We start from the raw sequence: 26,750 nt of genomic DNA, 5'->3' as shown, positions 1-26,750 counted from the left end.
CTTTATATGTATACTACCCTATGAAAAGTCTCACAAAAACAAGAGGTCCTGGATGAATTTTGTCTTAAAATTCTACTGCATACTAAATACTCCCCAAAGAACTAGGAATTACCTGCTCTTTTTCTCATTTTACATTCCCTCAGTCATATCTGTCACTTCACTAATTTTCTGTATCCTGTGACATTCATGGGATGTTTCTCTGGTGATGACCAAGTATGTCTAATGGGTGATGTAAATCAGGGAGCTGGTTTCTGTTGCTCTACCACAAATTATGCAACACATGTCCAAATATAAGTAGTGTGGTTATATCCTGCTAAGTTTTTAAGTTTAGAAAACTGCCACTCTGTCCACAGATCATAGAGCCAGATGGTTAGACATTCTTTCTCTTCTTGGGTAAGGCTTTTTGGTATTTCATGCAATTTCAGTATTTAATTATCTTTTAATTATGTTTGTTTATGGAACATGATCATAACTAATATCTACATGTTGACTCACCTTTATCTGTAACGACTTGTTACTCATGGGGTTTCATATTTTTCTAGATGATACCCTTGCTCACTATTACATGATTCATTTTGGTATACCAAGCTGTAGTCTTTATGATTATTATATTATAGACATTATACATTTTGTTCACATGGAAATTTAAAAAAGGAATCAACAACTCCATTTATCCTCTTTGATCCAATTCGCCATCTATGGTTTTGGCAATACACAGATCTAAGCCTTGTATTCCCTTTCTCACACAAATGTCAATTCACACCACCAGTTTTCTATAGGGCATGCAAATTGCACAGGGACAGGTCTGTGATTATACACAGCAGGAGCTTTGTGGTCTCTATAGCAACTAAATGACACTTTTTTTCCTGATGTGTGATCCTCCCAGGGAAGATTTCAATCATAAACCTTCAATCAGGACTGCTAGTGCATACCACATAAAAAAGACTGCTATGCTTTGATATAACCGAGAAGCCTCCCTTGGACCATAGGGCTTCACATAATTGACATCTCTCATTATCCTAAGTGTTACTATACCACTACTACTATCACTCCAAACAAAATAGATACATGAAAAATTTTCTGTGCAAATTCTACTCCTTCATTCAACTGTGCTTCAGTTTCCTGTTTCGTTCCCTGCACGAAGTTCTCCCAACCTCTTCTCAACATTCTTACTTTGTCATTTTACTCAACTACTCTCGTGCTGCTAAAATGAAAGATATAAATGTCTAAAACGTCCCTTAAGTTGTACCAATATAAAATCATTGTACAAATGTCAAAATAATTTATAATTCCAACCAAATTTCTCTGAGAAACGTAGGGTTCTTGGGATTATTTGCAAGGTATAGGTGATTGGCTACTTATTAGACTGTGGAATCTTCAACACAAATGGTGAACAACAAAGTGTTTTACCTGTAGGGATAATGGCTTTCTTACATCAGGGAATACAAAACCTTCCTTCATTGGACTCCGAAAAAATATGCATATATATATGTATATATATATATATTATGTAGACATTTCCTAGAATACTCTTTATCTTCAGGATAATATTAATTTCTCATCTATGGATAAGTTGTAGCTATAAAGACCAGAGTATAGGCACACTAACAAATGGCGTCTCTTTTGGGAAGATAGAGTGAAGAACAGGACAGAAGTGACTATAATTACTACACATCCATCTTAACCATGGGAAGTCTAATATAGGGGAGAATAAATGCAGGATCTCAAAACAGAGAAATCTTACCTAAGTTCCCCAGTATCTCACCACTTCTGGTTCTCCTGATCATGCCTGCTTGAGTGGTTTATCTAACTATGATGTACCACACTGTTTCTTGTAAGGTATGTACTCTGAAAATGCCTTCTTTGTTTATTTCAAGTAATTTTACAGAACATTTAATCTAGTCTTGCCTGTAAAACAGCTACCTTTGTAAAAACTCTGTTGTGTAAGCACATTTTAGATCCTTTTCTCAACTTAATAAAGTCAAGCAAACTATTACACAATGTGTCAATAATTTACCTCATACACCTATATATCATTGATAGTTAAATGCTCTGCTTGTTTATGGGACTGCCCCTGGAAAATGAAAAAAAAGTAAATACCTTTCCCATTATGAGAGATGAAACACAACAGGCATCTTGGAGAAAAAGTACTATGTATCTCATTACACTGATTTTTTTTCTGGTTTTTCAAGACAGGGTTTCTCTGTATTGTTTTGGAGGCTGTCCTGGAACTCACTCTGTAGACCAGGCTGGCCTCAAACTCACAGAGATCCACCTGCCTCTGCCTCTCTAGTGATGGGATTAAAGTTGTGCACCACCAACGCCCCACCTTATTACACTGTTAAAAAATGTTGAACAGTTGGAGTTTTTGCACAGAATGTGTAATCATTAAGATACACTGAAACATGAACATTTATAATCTCTCACTCAAGTAGGCAGAACCGCTTTAATTATTAATTGTTGCTCACAGGAACTTGTCAAGCATCTGGCTTTGAGCTCATGCAAATTCATTGAGTTTCCAAGTTTTAGCGATCTTCCAACTAGAGTCAAAGTGCTCAGCAAAATGTTAAGTCCCATTTGGGAAAAAGTATTTATTTTTCCTATGACTGAGTTTTCCCATTTTGCAGAATGAAGCCAGGTATTCATGAATCCAGGGAAGATTTCTTTTAATGAGCCACATATACATCATTAGACACAATGATTATTTTACTAAAATTACCTCCCTATTGTCAACATTATCATGAGAAACTTTAGAACCTACAGTTTTAAGCAAGGCCCATAGTCTTCTTTGCACATGCAATAGGGAACAAGGGAGTCTGCGGTGCAGAAGGGATACTTGTAAAGAGAGGGTATCTACAAGGGCACAAATTTTATCAGTCAGACACTCCACTCAAACAGACCCTCCTCCTATTGTTTCCCTCCCTCAGAAGTCAGATATCATATGCCAAATGTAGCCAGAAGGAAAGAAAGTAAAGGACCACATCCCCAACTAAATATCACAACTATAGCAGTAACTCTTTGAGGAAAAATGTTCATGCCTTTCTTCTTGATGTCTCTAAGGAAGGACAAAGACTGTCTTCCAGTAGCTTTGTGACTTCTTGTTAAATATACAAATACCCTCATGGCTGTGAGCCCACAAAATGTTTTCAGCTAAAGGGATAGAAATTTATCTCCTTGATTAGTCAAACCACCTTCTCTTGATCAAGTTTTGTGAACCTTGAACTCAAAGCAAATTAAATATATTTACGTTTTAACACATAAGAAAATTTCACGTCTACTTCAAACTGAAGCAACAGACAAATGAGAATTTTCCCCTGGCCAGATAGCCTACCTAGCTGTAGATGGCTACACTTAGCTAAATAAAGCTCATAGGTTCAGGATCTGAGTATATGATAAGAAGTGATGTATCAGAGGAGTGACTTCCCAGATTGACCATTCCCATTTGTATCTCTATTTTTGCTGTTTAGATATCAACTCCTCTGGGAGTTCTCTTTATGTCTCCATGAATTACTAGAATTCCTTGAGTCAGTGATATTGAAAATGAACTCACAGAAGAAAAACAAACAAAACAAAACATCAGACCTGTAAATAATTAAGTGTTCTAAAACTTCTGGCAAAGAAGGGGAGGATATGTGGAGTTCATATTATATTTTGAATGAATATTAGTAGTGAAGAATCACATTTCCATGGGCTTTGGAACATTGAAGACTGCCAATATCCAAGTGAATTATACCACACACATATAAATATTAACAGCAATAACTGGACTCAGTGTGTTTAAAACAAACAAACAAAATAATAGAAATACTTGTGACATTAATGTTCAAGGTAGCTGTTTGGATGGTGTCTCCATGGTTTTGTAGTGTGGGTCTATAGATACAGATTCACATATGACTGGTGTCCTGGCATATGTTAAGCAACAGGTTCCAGCTAACCGTGGAAAAATGGTTTGGAAAGAATAGTATGTAGGTATAGTTTTCCTTTGCCAGCTGTCATTCACAATCACTCAGATACTTAGTATTAGTTATAAATGCTGAATTAAAAGGTCAGGCTTGATACAAGCTAAATTATTTGTTGTACATGAACCCATAACTCTTAACTGCACTCTGTCACAGTGCTTGGTACAGTTTTACAGTTTGGCATGCCCATTTAGTTTCTCCATTGGTCTTCTGGTGACTTCAATGACTCTGCCATCCTTCTCCCCAGTTCTTAGTTTGTTAATCCAGTCAGTATACATCCTCCCTGACTACCTGCCAATCAGCTTTCTACTAACAATGAGAAAAACACATTCTCACAGTGTATAAAGTTTGTACCACATCATGAATAGAGGTGATTCTGATTACAAGGCATATTCTATGAATTTTTTTACTCTTGAGAAACCATACTAATACATGTATGTTTGTAGAAATTGTGGGGAATAGTCTTCCAAAGCTAACTGTTTAATCATAGTAGTTGCTAATTTTAACTATCATCTAGTGTCATCAATTTGTTTTGGTTGGGTCTAAATATGATACCAGCTAAAACTTGTTGTTAATTTTATTACATTGTGAACAATATTAATAATCACCATTTAAAATTCAGATAGTAAAAGAATGTCCCTCAAAGAACATCATGACATACTCTAAATTCATAATACTATTGGAATTTTATAAGATATAGTTTGATGATGTTTATGCCTTGTATGCCCTTATTAATGTATGTAATTGGAAATTAATCATTACACAAGGAGATATAATTGTGTACCAAGCTGCAAGGAATGGAATTGTGATGGTTATTGTTTGTTGTCAACTTGACTACATTTGGGATTAAAAATACAGAGCACACCTGTGTGGGAATTTTACTTAATTTGAAATAGAAGGATCCATTTCCAATCAGATACTTTGAGGTAGGAAGGCATGCTTTTCATTCCAATATTTTCCTCTGGTTAAAAAAACTTTTATCCTGATCTTAAAATTAGATCACACAGCTTTAATAATGTTCATTTTACCTGAGAAAACTCAACTATACTTTTGGCCACAACTTTTGCTGGAATCCTATATAAGGCATGAAAGGAGAAATGTTTTGACCATTGTCTGCTTGCTCCTGTCTTGCTAGCAAGTATATTTCCTTGGTGGCATTGAAACTACTACTTTGAGATTCCAGTGCTTTTTGAAGACAAACTGAGTTATCCAGACTTGTGAACTGAACATATAGTTGTCTTGGACTTTGGAATTATAGCCAAGTAATATTGGCTTAGATAGACTGGAGCCTGGGTACCATTTTAATATACCTCATCCCTTGTGTGTATGTGGTTTTTGTGTGTTTGTGTGTGTGTGTTCCTGTGTGTGTGTGTGTGTGTTTTCTAGAGTAAATGAATTTATAGAATGAATCTCTTTTCACACACACACACACACACACACACACACACACACACACACACATTCAGGTTATTCTCTGAGGTCTGTTACTCTGGAGCACCCTGAAGTAATATAGCTTTTTTTAAAACTTGGAAGGGGGTTTGGGCCCACACAGACATACATTCTTAAAAACAGCTGTGGATCATGGAAAAGGTTAACTCTGATCTTAAAATTCAGCATGACAGGCTAGGTTTCTATGTTCATGTACATGTTTTTCATTTTTTTTTGCTTTTATTGTGAAGTATAGATTCTTTTATTTAAATTAGTAACAAACTTGCTTCAATTGTTAATCTCGGCTCCCTCTAAATCCTTACCTCCTTCTCTGCTCCCCCACTAGAGCCCCACTCAATCTCCTCTCCTTTCCCAAGAGAGGGTGAGGCCCTCCATTTGGTATCTCCAGAGTCTGGTATTTTATTCGAAGCAGGACCTAAGACGTCACCCAACAGTCCAGGCTGAAAGAGCATCCCTCATGGTGGAATGGGCACCCAAAGTTCATTTGTATGCCAGCGATAAATACTGATCTACTACCCAAGGTCCAATATAGGTCTAGGCCTCCTCCCTGACATCCACACTCACTGGGTCTCCATCAGTCCCATGCTGACCTTTCAGCCATCAGTCTGGGGTACAAGAGCTCCCCTTGTTCATGTCGACTGTTTCTGTAGAATTCTCCAGCCCATTCTTGTTCATCACACTGACCTCTCTGTCACTGGGTTCCAGGAGTTCAGTTCAGTGTTCCTCTCTGGGTGTCTGCATCTGTTTTCATCAGTCACTGGATGAAGGTTCTAGGATGGCATATAAGGTAGTCATCAAACTCATTATCAGGCAGGGGGAATTAAGGTAGAATCTCCACTATTGATTAATTTCTCAGTTGGTGTCATCCTTGTAGGTCTCTAGAAATCTCACTAGTGCCAGAACTCTCCTAAAACCTATTATGACTCTCTCTATTATGACATCTCTCATCGTACTCTCCCCTATTCTTCCTCCGACTCATCCTTCCGGATCCTCCGTGTCCTTTTCTCCCCCTCTCTTTTTCTAGCTCCCTCTCCTCTCCCCCCATGCTCCCAATCTGCTCATACATATCTTTCTTATGGTCCTTCCTTTTTCCCAGACTCTCTGGCAGTGGAATTGTAGGATGGCACTCCCCTGGTCCATATCTAAAATCCATGGATGAGTAAGTACATAATATGTTTGCGTTTTTGTGGTTGGGTTACATCACTGAGGATGGTTTCTTCTAATGCAGTCCTTTTGCCTGCATATTTCAAGATCCCATTGTTTTTTTTCCACTGAATAGTACTCCATTGTGTAAATGTAACACATTTTCTCTATCCACTCTTCAGTGGAGGGGCATCTAGTTTGCTTCCAGGTGCTGGCTATTACAAATAATGCTGTTATGAAAGTAGTGGAACAGACGTCCTTGTTGTATGAATGTGCATCTTTTGGGTATACACTTAAAGGGGAATTGCTGGGTCTTATGGTGGATTGATTCCAATTTTCCTGAGGAATCTCCATACTGATAAACAAAGTGGCAGTACAAGTTGGCACTCCCACCAGCAGTGGAGGAGTGTACCCTTTTCTCCACATCCATTCCAGTATAAGCTGTCATTGGTGTTTTTGATTTTAGTCATTTTGACAAGAATAAGAAGGTATCTCAGAGTTGTTTTGATTTGTATTTCCGTGATGGCTAGGGATGTTGAGCACTTTCTTAATTGTCTCCCAGTCATTGTAGACTCCTCTATTGAGAATTCTCTTTTTTTAAGTTTTCATCTTTTTTATTTTTAAATTTAAATTAGAAACAAGGCTGCTGTTTTCAGCAGTATAGCTTTATAATTGAACTTTAAGTCAGACATGGTGATGCCTCTGGAGGTTGCTTTGTTGAAAAGGGTTGTTTTGGCTAGCCTGGGTCTTTTATTTTTCTCCATAAAGTTGAGAATGGTTCTTTCAAGGTCTGTGAAGAGTTGTCCTGTGATTTCAATGGAGACTGCATCGATTATGTTGATTGCTTTTGGCAAGATTGCCATTTTTACTATGCTGATCGTACCTTTCCAAGAGCATGGGAGTTGTTGTTTTCTTTAATTTCTTCCTTTAAAGACTCAAATTGTTTGTGATACAGATCTTTAAATTGTTAGATTAGGGTTACCCCAAGGTATTTTATGTTGTTTGTGGCAATTGTAAAGGGTGATGTTTCTGTTATTTCTTTCTCAGCCCTTTTATCATCTGTATAGAATAGGCCTACTGATTTTCTTGAGTTGATCTTGAATAATGCCACTTTGATGATGGTATTATTCAGCTGTAGGAGTTCCCTGGTAGAGTTTTTTAGGTCAGTTATGTAAACTGTCATATTATCTGCACATAGTGAGAATTTTATTTCCTTGATCTCCTTTTGTTGTCTTATTGCTCTAGTTAGACATTCAAGTACCATATTGAAGTGGTATGGGGAGAGTAGACAATCTTGTCTTGTTCCTGATTTTAGAGGAATCACATTGAGTTTCTCTCCACTTTGTTCGATGTTGTCTGTTATTTTGCTGTATATATATTACATTTCGGAATGTTCCAGTTATCCCTGGAAAGGAGCGAAATCAGTATATCTAGAGACATATGAATTAAGTGTAAAAAGTCATGAAAGGAACTATGAATACGAAATAGTTGAGTCTAGGGCTAGGCCATGACTATTTTCTAGCATTTGGAGAGACATAGGACTTTCTTCATTACTCCTTTCATTACTGTTCAACCAAAAATAGCTAATAAAATTTTAGTCAGACATTCTATCTTATAAAATTAATATCGAGAGAATTATAGAGAGACAGCTGACACAGAAATATAACCTCCAAAACTTGGTTCACACACATGAACATAACCTGCCATATGTACAGAACTAGAGATATACAGTGACACACTGATTCACCTCTCACCTAACAAACATCAATAATTACATTTAAAAAACTTGTAGAGAGATTATGAAGTGTTTTTTGTTTGGCATTAGTAAGAGTATATTAAGGAACCAAGACTGTCAGACACATGAGATTCGAAAAGTCCCTCCCATCCAGTTGCGATTCATTGGGATGACAAAGTGTTGATAGTAGACAGAGAAACTACTAACAACAGCTTCCTCTTCTCTGGATAGTTGCACAGCGACCTCAATCCTAGAATAGTTAAGCCTCCTGTGGTAGTTTGAAAGTGATTGGCCCACATAAACTCACAGAGGGTGATAAAATTTAGAGTTGTGTCTTTGTTGGAGTAGTACAGCTTTATTGTAGGAACTATGTCACTGTGGGGGTGGACTTTGAGGTCTCCTATACTAGCTATGCCTAGTGTGGAGACAGACACCTGCTGTCTGTGGATCAACATACAGAACTCAGCAATACAATCCTGAAGAAGAGATTTTGGTCAGTGGTGGGAGATTCATTGTTCAAATATAACAATGAATTTTTTGTGTAATATTATTTCCTTGGGAGTATGGAATAATTTTTGACACCACTGTAAGACAATTATTTTCCAATAGGCACATGCCTTGCCTGATCTGCTATAATGAAAAGGACTGAGAGATAAGATAGAAGAAACTGTGCAAACTGTCATTTGCCAAGGCAAAGTGACTATTGAAAACAGACTATAGAAAATGGATTAGAAGTTTGAACTTCTGAGTCTCTTATATTAGGATGTAAAGGGATTGAAGAGAAGGATCATTGGTTAAGAGCAGTGTCTGCTCTTCCAGAGGACCTGGGTTCATTTCTCAGGGCCCAAATGACAGTTCACAACTGACAGCTACCTCCAGTCCCAGAGTATCTGGCACCATCACACGGACATATACACAGACAAAACTCTGGTGTGCAATAAAAAATAAACAGAAAAAACATCTAATGTTATACATCTTTGCCATTGTGTAAGATACGGTCTGTAAATGTTGAATACAGATGGAAATGAGTCTCAGCATGCCAACTAAGTATGCCAACTGGCATGTCCCTGCCATACCAGTAATTCCTAGTGGTCCACAAGTCAGTGTAAAGAGCAGTACATTCCACTTATCTGCCAGCAACTGACTCTCAAAGTGAATCATCATCCTTACAGATGATGCAGTACTCTAAGACTGGAGCAGAGAAGACAGACCTTAAAGTAAGTGGTACCTCACAGTGTAGGAATGTGTGAAATACTAAAAAGTCCCTGCTTATAGTTTGTATCTATTGCCTACATCAGCTGTGGGTCTCGGGAACATTTCACGTTCTCCGAGTATTAGCTTCTAGTCAGGAACTGGCTAGAGCCCAGAAGAAACTGAGAACTAAAATTCAAACAGGAGCTTGACTCAAATAAAACCCTGTATATAAGAAATTGTTTGCTCAGGTCAGGTGTTTCTGTGGGTTTCCCCAGCCTCGTCTTTACACCTCCTCCTTTTCTACAACTACATTACAGGAGTTTGGCTCAGTGTATAAATGTGAATCTCTGATTCTGGTTTCATTAGCTACAATTTGAAGGCTCCATAATGGCATTTAAGGTAGTCATAAATCTCATTTTATGGGAAGGACATTTAAGGTAGCCTCTCCCCTATTGCTTTGAAGGGTTCATGCCTGTGGATCCCTGGAGATTTCTGTAGTGCCAGATTTCTCATTAAACCAATACTGGCTCCCTCCAATATGGTATCTCTTTTCTTTTTCTCCTTCTCTGTTCTTCACCCACTTAACCTTTCTGATACTTCATATTCTTCTGCCCCATTCCTGCCTCCCCTCCTCATTCTCTTCCCTCTCTCTCCCTCCCCCCATGATCCCAATTTGATCAGACGAACTTGTGCCTTTCTGTTTGGGACCTCCAGCTATCAGTCAGCTAGGCTGCATCACGTACTCATAGAAAAGTTGTGATACTAAGACCACCCTGCCACCTCTTCTGACATAAACCAAATTCCAAGAAACAGGCCTGAAGTTTATCTGTCAGTTAAAGATTAGCTTAATTGGAAAACTACAACATGCTCAGGAGACAGGCCTGAAGAATATTAAATTGTAATAGATAGGATCAGACTCTGCTAACAAGGTAGCAAACAACATAGAAGGTCCTACACCTGACCCCTTGCCCTGTAGATTAGGTCACCAGGCATGGCAGTAGACCACCTTCCCCACTGACCTCTTGCCCTGCAGCCTCAAGTACACCTTTCCCCCTTCCCCTCCTCACTTCTCCTATATAAATCCCTTTGTGATGAACAAAGATGTCACCTTGATCAGAATCCGGTCTTGGTGTCCATTCTCATATCCCCTTGTCCCCCATCTTTCTCGTACGTGTCCACTAGACCCACGTTGAATGTCCCATGGGTAGAGGCACCTTTCCTCTTCTCTGGTCCATGTATGTCTCTCTTAGGATCCTCTTTGTTTCCTAGCTTCTTGGGATGTGTAGATTGTAGGATGGTTATCCTTTGATTTATGTCAATTATCCAATTATGAGTGAGTACATAACACATTTTTCTTTCTAGGTCTGGGTTACCTCACTCAGGATGGTTTCTTCCAGTTCTGTTCATTTGCCTGTGAATTTCAAGATTTCATTGTTTTGGGGTTTTGTTTGTTTGTTTTCTGCTGAGTAATATTCCACTCTGTAAATGTACCACATTTTCTTCATCCTTTCTTTGGTTGAGGGGCTTCTAGCTTGCTTGTAGTTTCTGGCTATTATAAATAATGCTTCTATGAACATAGTTGAACAAATGTCCTTGTTGTGTGAATCTGCATCTTTTTGCTATATGCCTAAAAGTGTAATTGATGGGTCTTGAGGTCGATTGATTCCCATTTTCCTAAGAAAACACCATAATGATTTTCAAAGTGTCTGTATGGGTTTGCACTCCCACCAGCAAAGGTGAAGTGTTCTCCTTTGTCCACCTCCTCTGAAGCATACACTGTCATTGGTGTTTTTTATTTTAGCATCCTGACAGGTGTAATATAGTATCTCAGAGTTGTTTGGGTTTGTATTTCCCTAATGGCTAGGGATGTTGAACAATTTCTTAATTGTGTTTCAGCCTTTTGAGATTCCTCTATTGAGAATTCTCTATTTAGTTCTGTACCCCACTTTTTAGTTGCATTATTTAGTGTTTTGGTGATTAGCTTCTTGAATTTTTACATATTTTAGAGATCAGTCCTCTGTAAGATGTGGGATTGGTGAGGATATTTTCCCATTCTGTGGGCTGCTGTTTTGTCTTGTTTACCATCTCCTTTGACTTACAGAATCTTCTCAGTTTTGAGAGGTTCCAGTTATTAAATGTTGTCCTCTTTGCCTGTACTACTGGTGTTATTTTCTGGAAATGGTCTCCTTTACCAGTCCATTCAAGGGTACAGCTGGGGAACAAGCATAGGGCTGAACCAGGTCCCCTGAATGGACATTTCAGTTAGGGGACTTGGCCTCCGGTAGTGGAACCAGTATTTATCCTTAGTGTATGAATCGGCTCCGGGAGCCCATTCCCTATGGAGAGATATTCTCTCAACCTACATTCACTGGGAAGGGCCTATGGCCTTCCACAAATGATGTGACAGAATTTGATCATCCCCCATTGAAGCCTCATCTTCCCTGGATAGTGGATGGTGGGTGGGAAAGGTGGGGGGCGGGGAATGAGATGACAGGAGGGAGAGAAAACTAGGATTGTTATGTAAAATAAGACTTTTTTGTTTAAATGAAAATTAATTTAAAAAAGAATTTATCTTTCTTCCATTTGCCTCTGATTGGTAGATTGTTTGCATTCAAATAGCATAAAAAACACCAGTTAGATTGATCTCTATTCTAGCCTGCTGTAATTTTTGAGTGTTTCATCACAGCTGCAGTTTCATCAGTTTTTTTTCTCTTCCCTGTGTTTCAACCATAAAAAGGAAAAGGAAACAGGAAAACTCTAATTGGCTCTGAGTCCGACTCCTATTGACAATAGACAATGTCAGAAAGTTGTTCCTTCATTTCTTCTGGGTTATGATGATTGTGACTCTAGGCTATGAAATACAGCTTGATGCTGATTCTTTGTGATCTGCTTGAATCACTTTCACCAGTGCTATGACTTTACATATGGGTTACAATACTGGTTAATATATCTATGTCTTTCTAGAGTGTCCTATACAAGATTCTTAGACTATTAAAGGAAATGGAAGATTCAAAATTGGCTCCAATATGTATCATGGTCCATGTTAATCATAAATTAATATTTTTAGAGTTATTCCTTTCTTAAAAGAAATATATACATATTCTTAAAATTTCTCTGCATGAATGTATATATAGTAGGTTCCAATGTGGAGATGCCCACATATGTGCAAGCAAGTTCCAAACTTAAAACAACTTCTATAATTGTTTCTCAGGTACAAATAATCTTCATAAATATATAAATAAATATTAATATGTGAATATTCTGTGTTTGAATATTCCATTTCCTACTTTAGTATCCTATTACCTATCACCATTATCTCTATTCCATATGAACTCCATATGCTATCTCTCCTTTTAATAAAAACTGAATATTATGATGGCATCTTTATGAGTGCATGATGGAACTATACTGGAACATGGGTGGCCTCCCAGGTGTTTCTTAGCTAAGTTACTCTGACTACTACACATTTATCAACTCATAACATGCCAGTGGCCATACTGGTGAGGATAGGGCATAAAGAGTCCTGCTTATAGGCATAATTTGAGTTGGACAGGCTTGATGTGGTAAGATAATTGTGCCTGATATCCCAGCTTGTGAGAATTCATTTGTGGGATTGTAATTAAATATGCATCAAATATTTTCTCAATGAAGATATATATATTATCTTTGCATCATTTGAGTTAGTGTGTTTTTTTCCAGAATTGGAGTTTTGCAGCAGTTAAGGCTAGCAGGCTAGTAAAACACTGAAAATTTTCTGTCATTAAGAAACTCATGTTGTGTGATGACATGCTAATGCCAATAAGACTGTCTTTAAATATAAGTATTCCAGAAATAAATACCAGCTATTTCATAAGAATCTATCTATATATTTTCTTTGATTTACTTAATATATATGAACTTATATATATATATATATTTATGTGTACATATATGAACTTAAATAGAGTCACAATATTGTCACAACTAGATATCATATACCACAAAATAAAATCTCCAGTACCTGTAATGTATAATTTTGTTGGCTTGTTTTGGACAATGTGTCATTGGTCAAAAGGAAAGTATAAACCCCTCCTCAAATATAACAGGCCATTTCCAAAGCTTTGGATAATGAAACTCTTATTATCTCTGCTTACAAACACTGCAAATCATAGTAACGATCTTTTTCAAGATATACTGTTTCCATGTTGGTACAAACTTTATATAAATTTTAGACTACATAATTATTGGATATATGGTTCATTTTATGAGACACAAACTATACCTGATGTTGCTAAAGTGACCAAGAATCTCAAACTTGATTAGTCACAGCCTTAGGGAAACACCTTCTTATCTCATTCTGTATATCAAAGGTATATCAAAAGAAAATGAGGCCTGATGACACATGGAGATACCTATAGATCACTGCACCAGTTAACTCATCAGAGGTACTTATTCTTATAATAGGTGGAAATAACTCATAGACACACAAGTGGGAAGTATGCAGAAAAAGAGAGACTTTTTAACACTAGACTCTGAATAGTATGGGTTAATCAACCCTACCCTCAACTCTCACTGATCTATATAATAGAAGCAGAAAAAATTGTAAAGGACAAAGGTGGTAGATAACTCCAAAAAGCATAGTTTTCCAGACACAGCATTACTGAGACACTTAGAAATCCACAGATACTGTGGTATCACATACCAGTCTGCACAGCATCAAACCCAATAAAACATTCCAACATGAGAAGGGAAAGTTGATACAAAGTACAACTTCTAACCAATAATCAATTTCCAATTAATACTTTCTGGGAACAAAGAGAAAACAATCGGTATTTTTCTAATGGTTATATCAAGCCAATCCCAGGGCAGGCCTCAGACACACTGTTAACCCAAAACATATACATTTTGTTTAATTGTGTATACATTGGGTATTGGGGAATCATTTAATTTTGGTAATTTTTGAATCGTCGTCTTTTTGGGGAGGCCTTGGTAATTTTGATTTACATTTTTTGATTCCTTTTTTTTCTGTGTGGCTAAAGATACATATGAGAAAAATGATAAGTTTTGCAATCAAGCAGTAGTGAATGTTGTTGGAAACACATGGAGGTAGGAGAATACGTGAGAAGCTGGATAAAGGGAAAGAATGTGATCAAAATATTCAACCCTGTAATACATAGAAATTTCCATACTATGATGATTCAAATTTAAGCAAAATATGTAGGATTAGTTTAACATACAAAATAGCTCATGTATAATACTATAATCATAAATAGGATGACAATCCAAAAATACACTGATTTCATGTCTAGTTACCTAGAGGGTTTCCTCATGGGAGTGATTAGAGAAACTAAACATTGGGAATTTTTGTTTCTAAAACACCCATTTGTTTTCTTGAAGGTATTCTTTGCCTTGAAGAAGCTTCTCAGTTTCAAGAGGTCCCATTTATTAATTGTTGATCTCAGTGTTTTTGCTACTGGTGTTATGTTCAGGAAGTAGTCTCCTGTACCAATTCATACAAGGGTATGAAATAATTTCTCTTCTGATATGTTCAGTGTTACTGGGTTTGGGTTGAAGTCTTTGATCCATTTGGAATTAAGTTTTGTGCATGGTGATAGATATGAATCTATCGAAGTCTTCTACTTACCAACATCCAGTTATGTCAGTACCATTTGTTCAAGATGTTTTTCCCAATGTGTAATTTTAGCTTCTATGTAAAAAACATGTGTTCATATGTGTGTATGTGTGTTAATATCAGAGTTTTCAATTAATTTACCTATCTATTTTTGTGCTAATACCAAGCTGTTCCCAGCACTATAATTCTATTTTAGAGCTTGAAGTCAAGGATGGTGATAACTATGAAAGTTCCTTTATTGTAGATGGCTGTTTTGGCTATCCTGTGTCTTTTGTTTTTCCATATAAAGTTGAGAATGGTTCTTTCATTGTATGGGAAGAATTTTGCTGAGATTTGGGTGGGAATAGCAATGAATCTTTAGATTGCTTTAGACAACATTGCCATTTTTACTATGCTGATTCTACCTCTCCAAGAGCATAGGAAATCTTTTGATTTTCCAGTATCTTCCTTAATTTCTTTAAACACTCAATGTTTTTGTTATACAGTTCCTTCATGTCTTTGTTTAGTCTTACTCCCAGATTTTATTTATTTGGTGGCTATTGTAAATCATGATGTTTCTCTGATTTCTTTCTCAGCCCATTTATCTACTGTATATATTAACACTACTGTTTTTTTAAATTAATCTTGTATCCTCCACATTGCTGAAGGTGTTTGCAGATTTTGGAGATCAGCACTCTACTCTGTCACATGTTTTGTTAATAAACATGTTTTCCCATTCTATGGGCTGCCATTTTGTCTTAATCACTGTGCCCTTTGCCTTGTAGAAGCTTTTCAGTTTCAGGAGGTTCCATTCTTTAATTTTTGATGTCAGTGTGTGTGCTAATAGTGTTACATTTGGGAAGCAGTTTCCTGTACTGATTTGTTCAAAGTTGCCCCCACTTGCTCTTCTAAGAAGTTCAGTGTGACTGGATTTGTATTGAGGTCTTTAGTAGATTTAGATTAATTTTTGTGCATGGTGATAGATATGGAACTATCTGCAGTTTTCTAGATGCCAGCATCCAGTTATGACAGCACAATTTGTTGAAGATGCCTTCTTTATTCCATTGTATAATTTTAGCTTCCTTGTCAAAAACAAAATGTTCATATGTGTGTGGGTTAAAAGCAGCGTTTTCAATTTGATTCCATTGAATTACCTGTCTATTTTGTGTCAATACCAAGCTGTTTTCAGGATTATAGCTCTATAATAGAGCTTGAAGTCAGGGATGGTGATGCCTCTGGATTTGCCTTGGTGAACAGGGTTGTTTTGGCTATCCTGTGTCTTTTGTTTTTCCATATAATGTTGAGAATTGTTCTTTCAAGGTCGGTGAATAATTGTGCTGTGATTTCTTTGGGGATTGCATTGAATATGTAGATTGCTTTTGGTAAAATTGCCATTCTTACTAATTTTATCCTCCATATCCAAGAGCATGGGAGATCTTCCCATTTTCTGGTGTCTTCTTTAAATTCATTCTTTAAAGACTCAAAGTTCTTGCAATAAAGGTCTCTCACTTGTTTGGTTACGACAAAGTATTTTATGTAGTTTGTGGAAATTGTAATGGTGATATTTCTCTGATTTCTTTCTCAGCCCTTTTATCATCTGTATATATTAGGGCTACTGATTTTATTTAGGTGATCCTGTATCCTTCCACTTCACTGAATTCCCTGCTTGTGTTTTATTGGTCACTTATGTAAACTTTCATATAATCTGCAAATAGTGAAAATTTGACATCTTCCTTTCTATTTTGTATCCAATTGATTTTCTCTTATTGTCATATAGCTCTAGCTAGAAGTACAAATACAATGTTGAAGAGGTATGGATAGAGTTCACAGCATTTACTTCTTCCTGATTTTAGAGAAATTGCTTTGAGTTTCTCTACATTTAGTTTAGTGTTGACTGTTGTTTTGCTGTATATAGCTTTTATTATGTTTAGGTCTGTTGCTGTTGTCCTGCATCTCTCCAAGACCTGTATCATGAAGGGGTGTTAGATTTTGTCAAAGGCTTTTTCAGCATCTAGAGAGATGTTCATGTGATTTTTGTTCTTCAACATGTTTATATGGTGGATTACATTGATGGATTTCCATATGTTGAATCATCCCTTCATCTCTGGGATGAAACCTACTAGATCATGTTGGATGATTTTTCTGATGTGTTCTTGCATCTAATCTGCCAGTATTTTATTGAATACTTTTGCAACAATGTTCATGAGTAAAATTGGTCTGAATTTCTCTTTCTTAGTTGTGTCTTTGTGTGGCTTGGGTATCAAGGTTATGGAAGCCACATACAAAGATTTTGGCAGACCTTTCTGCTTCTATTACATGGAATAGTTAGAGGAAAATTGTAATAATCTGATCTTTTAGTTTCTGGTTGAATTCTGCACTGAGGCCAGCTGGAACCAGGCTATTTTTTTTTGGTTGGGAGATTTTGATGACTGTTTCTATTTCCTTATGGATTATAGGTCATTTAAATTGCTTATCTGTTCTTAATTTAACTTTAGCAGGTTATATCTATGGAGAAAATTGTCAGTTTCTTTAAAATTTTTGAGTTTTGTGGAGTATAGGTATTCAAATTATCACCTGATGTTTCTCTGTATTTCCTCAGTGTCCTTTGCTATGTTCCCTTTTCATTTCTGATTTTGTTAATTTGCAATGTCACAGTCTGCCATTTGGTGAGTTTGGATAAAGTTTTGTCTATCCTGTTGATTTTCTCAAAGAATTAACGTTTCATTGCATTGATTCATTGTATTATTTTCCTACTTTCTACTTTATTTATTTAACTCCTTAATTTGATTATTGCTTGGTGTATACTCCTCCCGGGTGAGTTTGCTTTCTTTTGTTCTAGAGCTTTCAGTTGTGTTGTTAATTCTCAAGTGTGACTATTCTCCAGTTTCTTCATGTGGGCACTTAATTCTATGAATTTTCCTCTTAGCACTGCTTTCAAATTGTCCTATAAGTTTGGATATGTTGTGTCTTCATTCTCATTGAATTCTAGGAAGTGTTTAATTTCTTTTTTTCTAAATTCCTTCTTTGACCCCTGTAGTGATGCAACTGCAAATTATTCAATTTCCATGTGTTTGTAGGGTTTCTGCAATTGGTATTGTTGTTGAAATCTAACTTTAAAGCATGGTGGTCTGATAAGATACATGGAGTTATTCTAATTTCTTTTTATTCCTGTTGAGGTTTGCTGTATGGCCAATTTTAGAGAAGGTTTCATGTGGCGTTGAGAAAAAGGTATATTATTTTGTGTTTGAATGGAGTGTTCTATATATGTCTGTCAAACCCAATTTTGTCATGAATTCTATTAGTTTTTTGTTTTTTGTAAATTTTCTGTGTGATAGTCCTATATAGTTGTGAGAGACGTGTGTTGAAGTCTTCTCCAACAAGTGTGTGAGAATTTATGTGTGGTATGAGTTTTATAAAAGTTTCTTTTACAAATGTGGATGCCTTTGAGTTTGGCACATAGATGTTCAGAATTAAAACTTCATCTTGGTGGATTTCTCCTATGGTGAATATGAAATGATCTCTTTCATCTCTTTTGATTGATTTCAGTTTAAAATATACTATGCTAGATAATAGGATATCTACGTCTGCTTCTATCTTGGGTCCATTTGATTGGAAAATCTTTTCCCAACCCTTAACTCTGAGGAAATGTTTGTCTTTGAAGTTGAGGCATATTTATTGTATGCAGCAGAAGGATGGATTCTGTCCTTGAATCCATTTTGTTACCCTGTGCCTTTATATGGGTGAGTTAAGATAATTAATATTGTGGGATATTAATGACCTTTGATTGCTCATTCTTGTTTGTTTTGTAATGGTTGCTGCTGGTGGAATGGTCTGTGGATTCCTACCGCTTTTGTCTTTTTGGTGTTGGCAAATTGGGATCATCTATTTCCTATGTTTTCCTGGTTGTAGTTAACTTCCTTGTAGTTTTCCTTCCAGAATTTTCTGTAGAGCTGGGTTAGATTTTATGTATTGTTTTAATCTGCTTTTGCATGCAATATATTGTTCTCTCCATCTGTATGTATTGAAAGCTTTGCTGGGTATAGCAGTCTGGGATGGCATCTGTTGTCCCTTTATATTGATAGAATATCTATCCATGACCTTCTGGCTTTCAAAGTTTCCATGGAGAAGTCAGGTGTACTTCTGATAGGTTTGCTTCTATATTTTATTTGACCTTTTTTTGTTAGCTGCTCCAAGTATTCTTTCTTTATTTATTCTGTTGGTTGTGCTTACATCTGTATTACCTGATGGTTTCCCCAGTTTTTCTCTTTCCAGTATTCCTTCAGACTGTGTTTTTTTATTATCTCCATGTCAGCTTTCAACCCTTGAACTGTTTGAATTGTTTCTTGTAATTTTTGCTTTGTGTTTTCCTTCCTTTGTTACAGTTGTTGGAATTTTTCATTTGTCCTTACTTCCATTTCTTCAATTAATTTTCTCATACCTTCTCTGAGGGTCTCTGTGATTTTCATGAAAGTGTTTTTAAGCTCATCCCCTTCTGCTTCATTTGCAATGGGGTGTTCAGGTACTGCTGGTGTAGAATCTTTAGATCTGCTGGTGTCATATTGTTTTTTCTGTTGCTGAGTGTGTTCTTACATTTTCTCTTTCACATCACTGCTTCCAGTGGATATAGAAAGAGCCTTTTCCCCTCTTGGTGGGTAGGCAACCCGCGTTCCATTTAGGTGGGTGAAAGCATATACAATAATCTCTGGCCTCTGCTTTCTGTCCCCTGCACTCTGCCCTGAGTGTGGGCAGAAGTGGACCAGGCTGCTGCTTGCTTGGTCATCTGGGGATGAGTCGTCCTGGCTGAGGTCCCCACGCCAGGAGATCTGAGAGAGGGTGAGCAGGAGGAATTCCTCTGAATTGCCTGATGCTGAGCATGGAGAAAAAGATCAGGAATCTGGGGTACATAGGCTCCTGCAGGATTGGAGTCTCAGTAGATATCCAGAGGTAGTCCCCACGCACTGGAAATTTAGGCTCCCACTGAACATGGATGTCAGTTTGGACGTCTGGTTAATCTATGGGGGGGCTCTGGTTGTGGATCAGTATTTATCCCTAGTACATTAATGGATTTTAGGAGTCCACTCCAAAAACGGGAATACTCTCTTAGCCTAGACACACAGGGGAGGAGATAAGCCCTGCTCCAAATAATGTGACAGACATTATGATCCTTCATGGAATTCTTCACCCTCCCTGGGGAGCTTAAATGGGATGGGATAGTAGGTTTGTAGGGGTCAGGGAAGGAGGGGAATAAGCCTCAACCATTTTGATAACATGTAATTAATCATGTCTTCCATATTTATAAAATTTTCACAATATTCTCTGTACTCATAGATCAGTGCTTGTCGCAATTGTCATCAGAGAAGCTTCTTCAATCTTCTAATGAAAGCAGATTCAGAGCCCCACAGCCAAAATTAAGTTGGAACTCCATGTACACCACAAAGGAGAAGAATAAAGTATTATAAGAGTCAGGGATTTCAAGGATGGAAAGATAGCATTTCTCACAGAATCAATTAAGCAAGGCTCATAGTGGCTCATAGAGACTGATTCAACAATTACATCACCTACATGCATCTTCACTGGGTCCTCTGGATATATGCTATGATTGTGTATCTGGGTGTTCCTTTGGGACTCCTAACAGTGGGAATGGGTGTGTCTCTGACTATTTCATCTCCTCTTGGTAGCCTATTCCTCTTATTAGTTTTCCTCATCTATGCTTCATATGATGGAAGGTTTGTGTTTAAAATTACTGCACCGTGGTAGTTATGCCATGTTCAGTTGATTTACATAGGAGACATACGAATTTCTGAAATGAAATGGAAGAGGAATGTATCTGGGGGACAGAGAAGACTGGGTGTGTGTGGAAGAGGTGACAAACACAAAATTGTGTTCACGATATACTGTATGAAAGAAGAATAAATTTAAAGATAAAAAAACTTGCACGCACAAAGTTTTTATTTTATCATTTTTCTATTTTGGAAAACATTGACTTATTCAAGAACATATTTCTTTTTCAAATGCTTCTTTTTGATATTGGTGTTTTTATGTTAGTTGTTTTGCTTTGGATGATTTGACAGATGAATATGAAATGCTATGACTGATCCTATTTTGGCATTGATCATTTATGTACATCCCCTTTTATTGACATACAACTAAAGTCATGTAGATATTGCCATATATGCTTGTGAAAGGTCATCTGAGATGAGTTTGTTAATTGTGTCTATGCCCACTCAGAAAAGACTTCAGTGTCAGGAGACAGTTACCTGAGTAAGCATCCTCTGCTACTTCCCTATTATAAGTAACTCTGTTCTATATTAACATGACAACAGAGGAGTTCATTAATAAATACTTGTGGTACAGATCACATTGGAGCTCCCACACAACTTTAGGTTTCCCCATGCCTATGGTTTGTCAACAAAAGTTTAGTGAAACTTGAAATTGGTTTGCCATTCTTACCATAGGATGAATTTTAAGTGTTCTTTCCATTTCCCACAAAGGAAAGAATTTTCAGCAGCAAAGTGATATTAATGACCACTAATTGTTAATTCTTGTTTGTTTTTGGTTTGTTGGGGATAGTGATATTGTTTCTGGATTTACCCAGTTTTTTCTTTTGATTTTCGTATAGTAAGATTATCCATTGCCTATGTTTTTGTGAGTGTAGTTAAATTCCAGGGGGTTTGAGTTTTCCTTCCAGAAATTTCTGTAGGACTGGATTTATGGGTATGTATTGTTTAAGTCTGGTTTTGTCATAGAGTATCTTGTTTTCTGCATTTTTAGTATTGATAGCTTTTCTGGGTATAATAATCTGGGTGGAAATCCATGGTCCCTTAGCATTTGTACAACATCTATCTGGGACATATTGGCTTTCAGAGTTTCTCTTGAGAAGTTGGGTATAATTCTGTCTTTATATGTTAATTAGCCCTTTTCCTTTGTTGCTTGCTGTTCTTAATATATTTTCTTCATTCTGTAAACTTGGTGATTTATTATTATGTAGTAAGTGGATATTTTTGTTTTCCAGTCTATTTGGTGTTCTATAAGCTTCTTGGATATTCATAGGCATGGTCTTCTTTAGTTTGGAAAAGTTTTTTTTTCTAAGATATGCTTGAGTTAGCTTTTTCTACCATTGATCTGTATTTCTTCACCTTCTTCTATTCCTATTCTTAGGTTTGTCCTTTTCACAGTGTCCCTTATTTCCTAGATATTTTGTGATAGAGATTCATTGGACTTCAGATTTCCTTTGGTCAGTGATTCTATTTCCTCTAGTGAGTCTTCAACACCTGAGATTCTCTCTGCCAACTCTTGTATACTATTGGTTATACTTACTCTAGTTCTTGATCATTTACTCAGCTTTTCTATATCTAGCATTCCCTCAGTCTGTGATTTTTAATGGTTACTATATCAACTTCCAAACCTTGTACTGTTTGAATTGTTTCCTTTACATTTTTATTGTTTTTTCTTGGCTTTTCTTGCTTTCTTTAAGATACTTATTTGGTTAGTCTTTTCCTCCACTTCCTGTTTTTGTTGTCATTGTTGTTACTTCCATTTCTTTAAGTAACTTTCTCATTTCCTCTTTGTGGGTCTCTATCATCTTCATAAACTTGTTTTTAAGCTCCTTGTCTTTGCTTCATCTGCAATGGGATGTTCAGGTCATGCTGGTGCATAATTCCTAGATTCTTGCATTGTCATATTGGTCTTTCTGTTGTTGAATGTGTTCTTATACTGTCAACTTACCATCACTTCTTCCAGAGGGAGGAGGTGGGGTATCACTCTCTCCTCTCATGTCCCAGTGGGTGTAGGTGGCTCAGTACTTTGGTTTCAGCAACTCTAGATGGTCCCAACTCTTCTGAATTTCTTAAGCATAGGGTGTAGGTGGGGGGCAAGACTGTGATGAAGGCAGACTCCAGATGGTTCATTGTGCCAGTGTGGGTCCACTACACATGGAGTTGACCCAGCAAGTATATAATACTTTGAAAAAAATATATGATGAATCTTGGTTTCCAGAATCTACTATTGTAAAACCCGGCAATTTTCTCCATCTGGACACTAAGTCCGTGAAAGTGATTGAGTTATTCATTCCAGTGCAAGAGCACCCATCACTGGGCATGAACTAAGTGATTCAATAAGTAAGTTTTGTATCTGAACCCATGTATTTGAATGACAAATTTGAAGTAATGCTGGACAAAAACATCATGGATATAAATGGTGATATCTAGGACAAATTGAGGGCTGAAATCAATGAAGCCAAAACTAGGAAAGCAATATAAAGAATCAATTTAGCAAAGAGTTGGGTTTTCGAGAAAATCAACAAGATAGACATAACCTAATCCAAACTATTCAAAAGACAGTGAGTGAACATGGAAATTAACGAAATCAGAAATGAAAAGGGGGACATAACAATGGATACTGAGGAAATTCAGAGAATCAGTGGGTCATACTGTGAAAACATGTACTCCACTAAATTCAATAATTTATAGGACATGGGCAATTTTCTTGATAGATCACTATCCTAAATTAAATCAAGAAGAGATAAGCAATTTACATTGACCTATAATCCCTAATGAAATAGAAATAGTCATTAAAATCTACCCACCAAAAAATCCCAGTGCCAGATGGTTTCATTGCAGAATTCTACAAGAAATTCAACGAAAAGCTAATTCCAATTCTCCTCAATTTGTTCCACACAATGGAAGCAGAAGGGTTATTGTCAAACTCTTTTTATGATGCTACAATAACCTTGATACCTTAGCCACACAAAGACACAACTAAGGAAGAAAACTACAAAGCAATATCCCTCATGAACATGGATGCAAAAGTACTGGATGCAATACTGGCAAATCAAATTCAAAAACATATAAAAAAATCATCCACCATGATCAAGTAGGATTCATTCCTGGGATGCAGTAATGGTTCAACATATATAAATCCATCAAAGTAATCGACCATATATACAAACTAATAAAAAAACACATGACCACCTCACAAGATTCTGAAAAAGCCTGTGACAAATCCAATGTAACTTCATGATACAGATCTTGGAGTGATCAGGGATATCAGGAACATACATAAACACAATTAAACCAATATTCAGCAAAGCAACAGCCATCATAAAACTTAATGGACAGAAATTAAATGTGGTACTTCTAAAATTGGAAAAACACAAGGTGACTACTCTCTCCACATCCCTTTAATATTATATTTCAAGTTCTACCTAGAACCATGAGACAACAAAAGGAAATCAAGTGGATACAAATTGGTTAAAAAAAGTAAAATTTTCACTATTTGCAGATGATATGACACTTTATATAAGGGATCCAAAAGACTCTATCAGGGAACTACTACAGCTGATAAACACCTTTAGCAAGATGCAGGAAAAAAAAATCAGAAGCCCTAATATATACAGATGATGAATGTGTTGAGAAAGATATCAGAGAAACATTACCATTTACAATAGCTACAAACAACATTAAAAATCTTGGGGTAATTCTTAGCAAAAAAGTGCAAGACCTGTATAATAAGAACATTTTGTCTTTCCAGAAAGAAGTTAAGGAAGATACCAGAAAAAGGAAAGATCTCCCATAGTACTGGTTTGGTAAAATTAACATAGTAAAATGGCAATTCCCAAAACCAATGTACAGATTCAATGCTATCCACATCAAAATCCCAGCACAATTCATCACAGAATTAAAAACAAATAAAAAATCAACTTTAGATGAAAAAAACAAAAGACCCAGTTTAGCTAAAACATCCCTGTACAATAAGGGAACTTCCAGAGTTATCACCATCCATGACTTCAAGCTCTCTTATAGAAATATATTGGTTTTAGAACAAAAATATACAGGGAGACCAACTGAATCAAACTGAAAGCCCTGATATTAACCCACACATCTACAAACACCTTATTTTTAACAAAGAAGCTAAAATTATACAATGCAATAAAGAAAGCATCTTCCACAAATGGTCCTGGTTAAACTGGATTCTGGCATGTATAAGACTTCAGGTGGATCAATGTCTATTGCTATGCACAAAATTTAAATCAAAATTGATTACCGAATTCAACATTAATCGAGTCACAGTGAACCACTTAGAAGAGAATATGGGAAGCATCCTTGAATAAATTGGTACAGGTGACTGGTTTCTGAATAAATCACAACAAGCAAAGACACTGAGATCTACAATTAATAAAAAGGACCTCCTGGAACTGACTGTCTTTTGTAAGACAAAGGGCACATTCAACAATTCAAAATGCCAGCCCACAAAATGTGAAAAGATATTCAACAACCCCACATCTGACACAGGGCAGATGTACAAAATATGCAAGGAACTCAAGGAGCTAGTCAATAAGCACAAAATAATGCAAATAAGTGGGGTAGAGAACTAAACAGAGAATTATCAACAGAGAATCTAAAATGCCTGAAAGACAGTTAAGAAAATGTGGTACATTTACACAATGGAGTACTATTCAGCAGAAAAAAAAACAATGGAATCCTGAGATTTGCAGGCAAATGGGTGACACTAGAAGAAACCATCCTGAGTGAGGTAACACAGCCACAAAAAGAGAAACATGACATGTACTCTCTCATATATGGATTTTAGACATAGATCTGGGGAGTGCCAGCCTACAATCCCATGGCCAGAAGTCTGGGAAACAGAACCTTCATTCAGTGGCTGATGGAAGAAGACGCAGACTCCCACGGCTAAGCACTGATGATATGATAGTTTACATAAGTGACCCAAAAAACTCCACAAGGTTACTCCTAGAGCTGATAAACACCTTCAGCAATGTGGCAGGATACAAGGTAAACTCAAAAAAATCAGTGGCCCTATTATATACAGATGATGAAGTGACTGATAAAGAAATCAGAGAAACATCACCCTTTATAATAGCCAAAAACAGCATCAAATATCTGGGGATAATGTTAACCAAGGAAATTAAAGACCTGTATATCAAGAACTTTGTGTCTTTAAAGAAAGAAATCAAAGAAGATACCAGAAAATGGAAAGATCTCCCATGCTCTTGGATTGGTAGGATCAACATAATAAAAATGGCAATCTTGCCAAAAGCAGTCTACAGATTCAATGCAATCCCTATCAAAATTCCATCACAATTCTTCAAGGACCTGGAAAGAACATTAATCAACTTTATATGGAAAAACAAAAGGCCCAGGATAGCTAAAACATCCCTATACAATAAAGGAACTTCAGGAGGCATCACCATACCTGACTTCAAGCTCTATTACAGAGCTATAGTCCTGAAAACAGCTTGGTCATGGCAAAAAAATAGGTAGGTAGACCAATGGAACCGAATTGAAAGCTCTAATTTTAACCCACACACCTATGAACACTTGATTTTTGACAAAGAAGCTAAAACTGTACAATGGAAAAAAGAATGCATCTTCAACAAATGGTGCTGGCATAACTGGGTATTGGTATGCAGAAGACTACAGATAGATCCATGTTTATCGCCTTGTACAAAACTTAAGTCCAAATGGATCAAAGATCTCAACATAAATCCAGCCACACTGAAACTTTTAGAAGAGAATGTGGGAGATACTCTTCAACGAGTTGGTACAGGAGACCACTTCCCAAACATAACACCAGTGGCACAGGCACTGAGATAGACAATTAACAAAAGGGACCTTCTGAAACCAAAAAGCTTCTGTAAGGCAAAGGACACAGTCAAAAAGAC

At 36.7% G+C, this 26,750-nt stretch overlaps 1 long non-coding RNA gene across 2 annotated transcripts in view; it reads left to right on the top strand.

Moving 5' to 3' along the window:
* The first annotated feature begins 6,311 nt into the window (after positions 1 to 6,311).
* Positions 6,312 to 26,750, top strand: part of LOC121134758 — a 33,997-nt gene continuing 13,558 nt past the window's right edge. For both annotated transcript variants that reach the window (XR_005871958.1, XR_005871959.1), the window contains exon 1: positions 6,312 to 6,567. This is a non-coding gene — a long non-coding RNA (uncharacterized LOC121134758). The remainder of the gene's footprint in view (positions 6,568 to 26,750) is intronic.

This window comes from Mesocricetus auratus, unplaced genomic scaffold (assembly GCF_017639785.1).
Source record: "Mesocricetus auratus isolate SY011 unplaced genomic scaffold, BCM_Maur_2.0 Super-Scaffold_100030, whole genome shotgun sequence".
Classification (NCBI taxonomy): domain Eukaryota; kingdom Metazoa; phylum Chordata; class Mammalia; order Rodentia; family Cricetidae; genus Mesocricetus; species Mesocricetus auratus.
The sequence above is the reverse complement of the archived record's forward strand: the minus strand, read 5'-3'. Positions and strand labels throughout refer to the sequence as shown.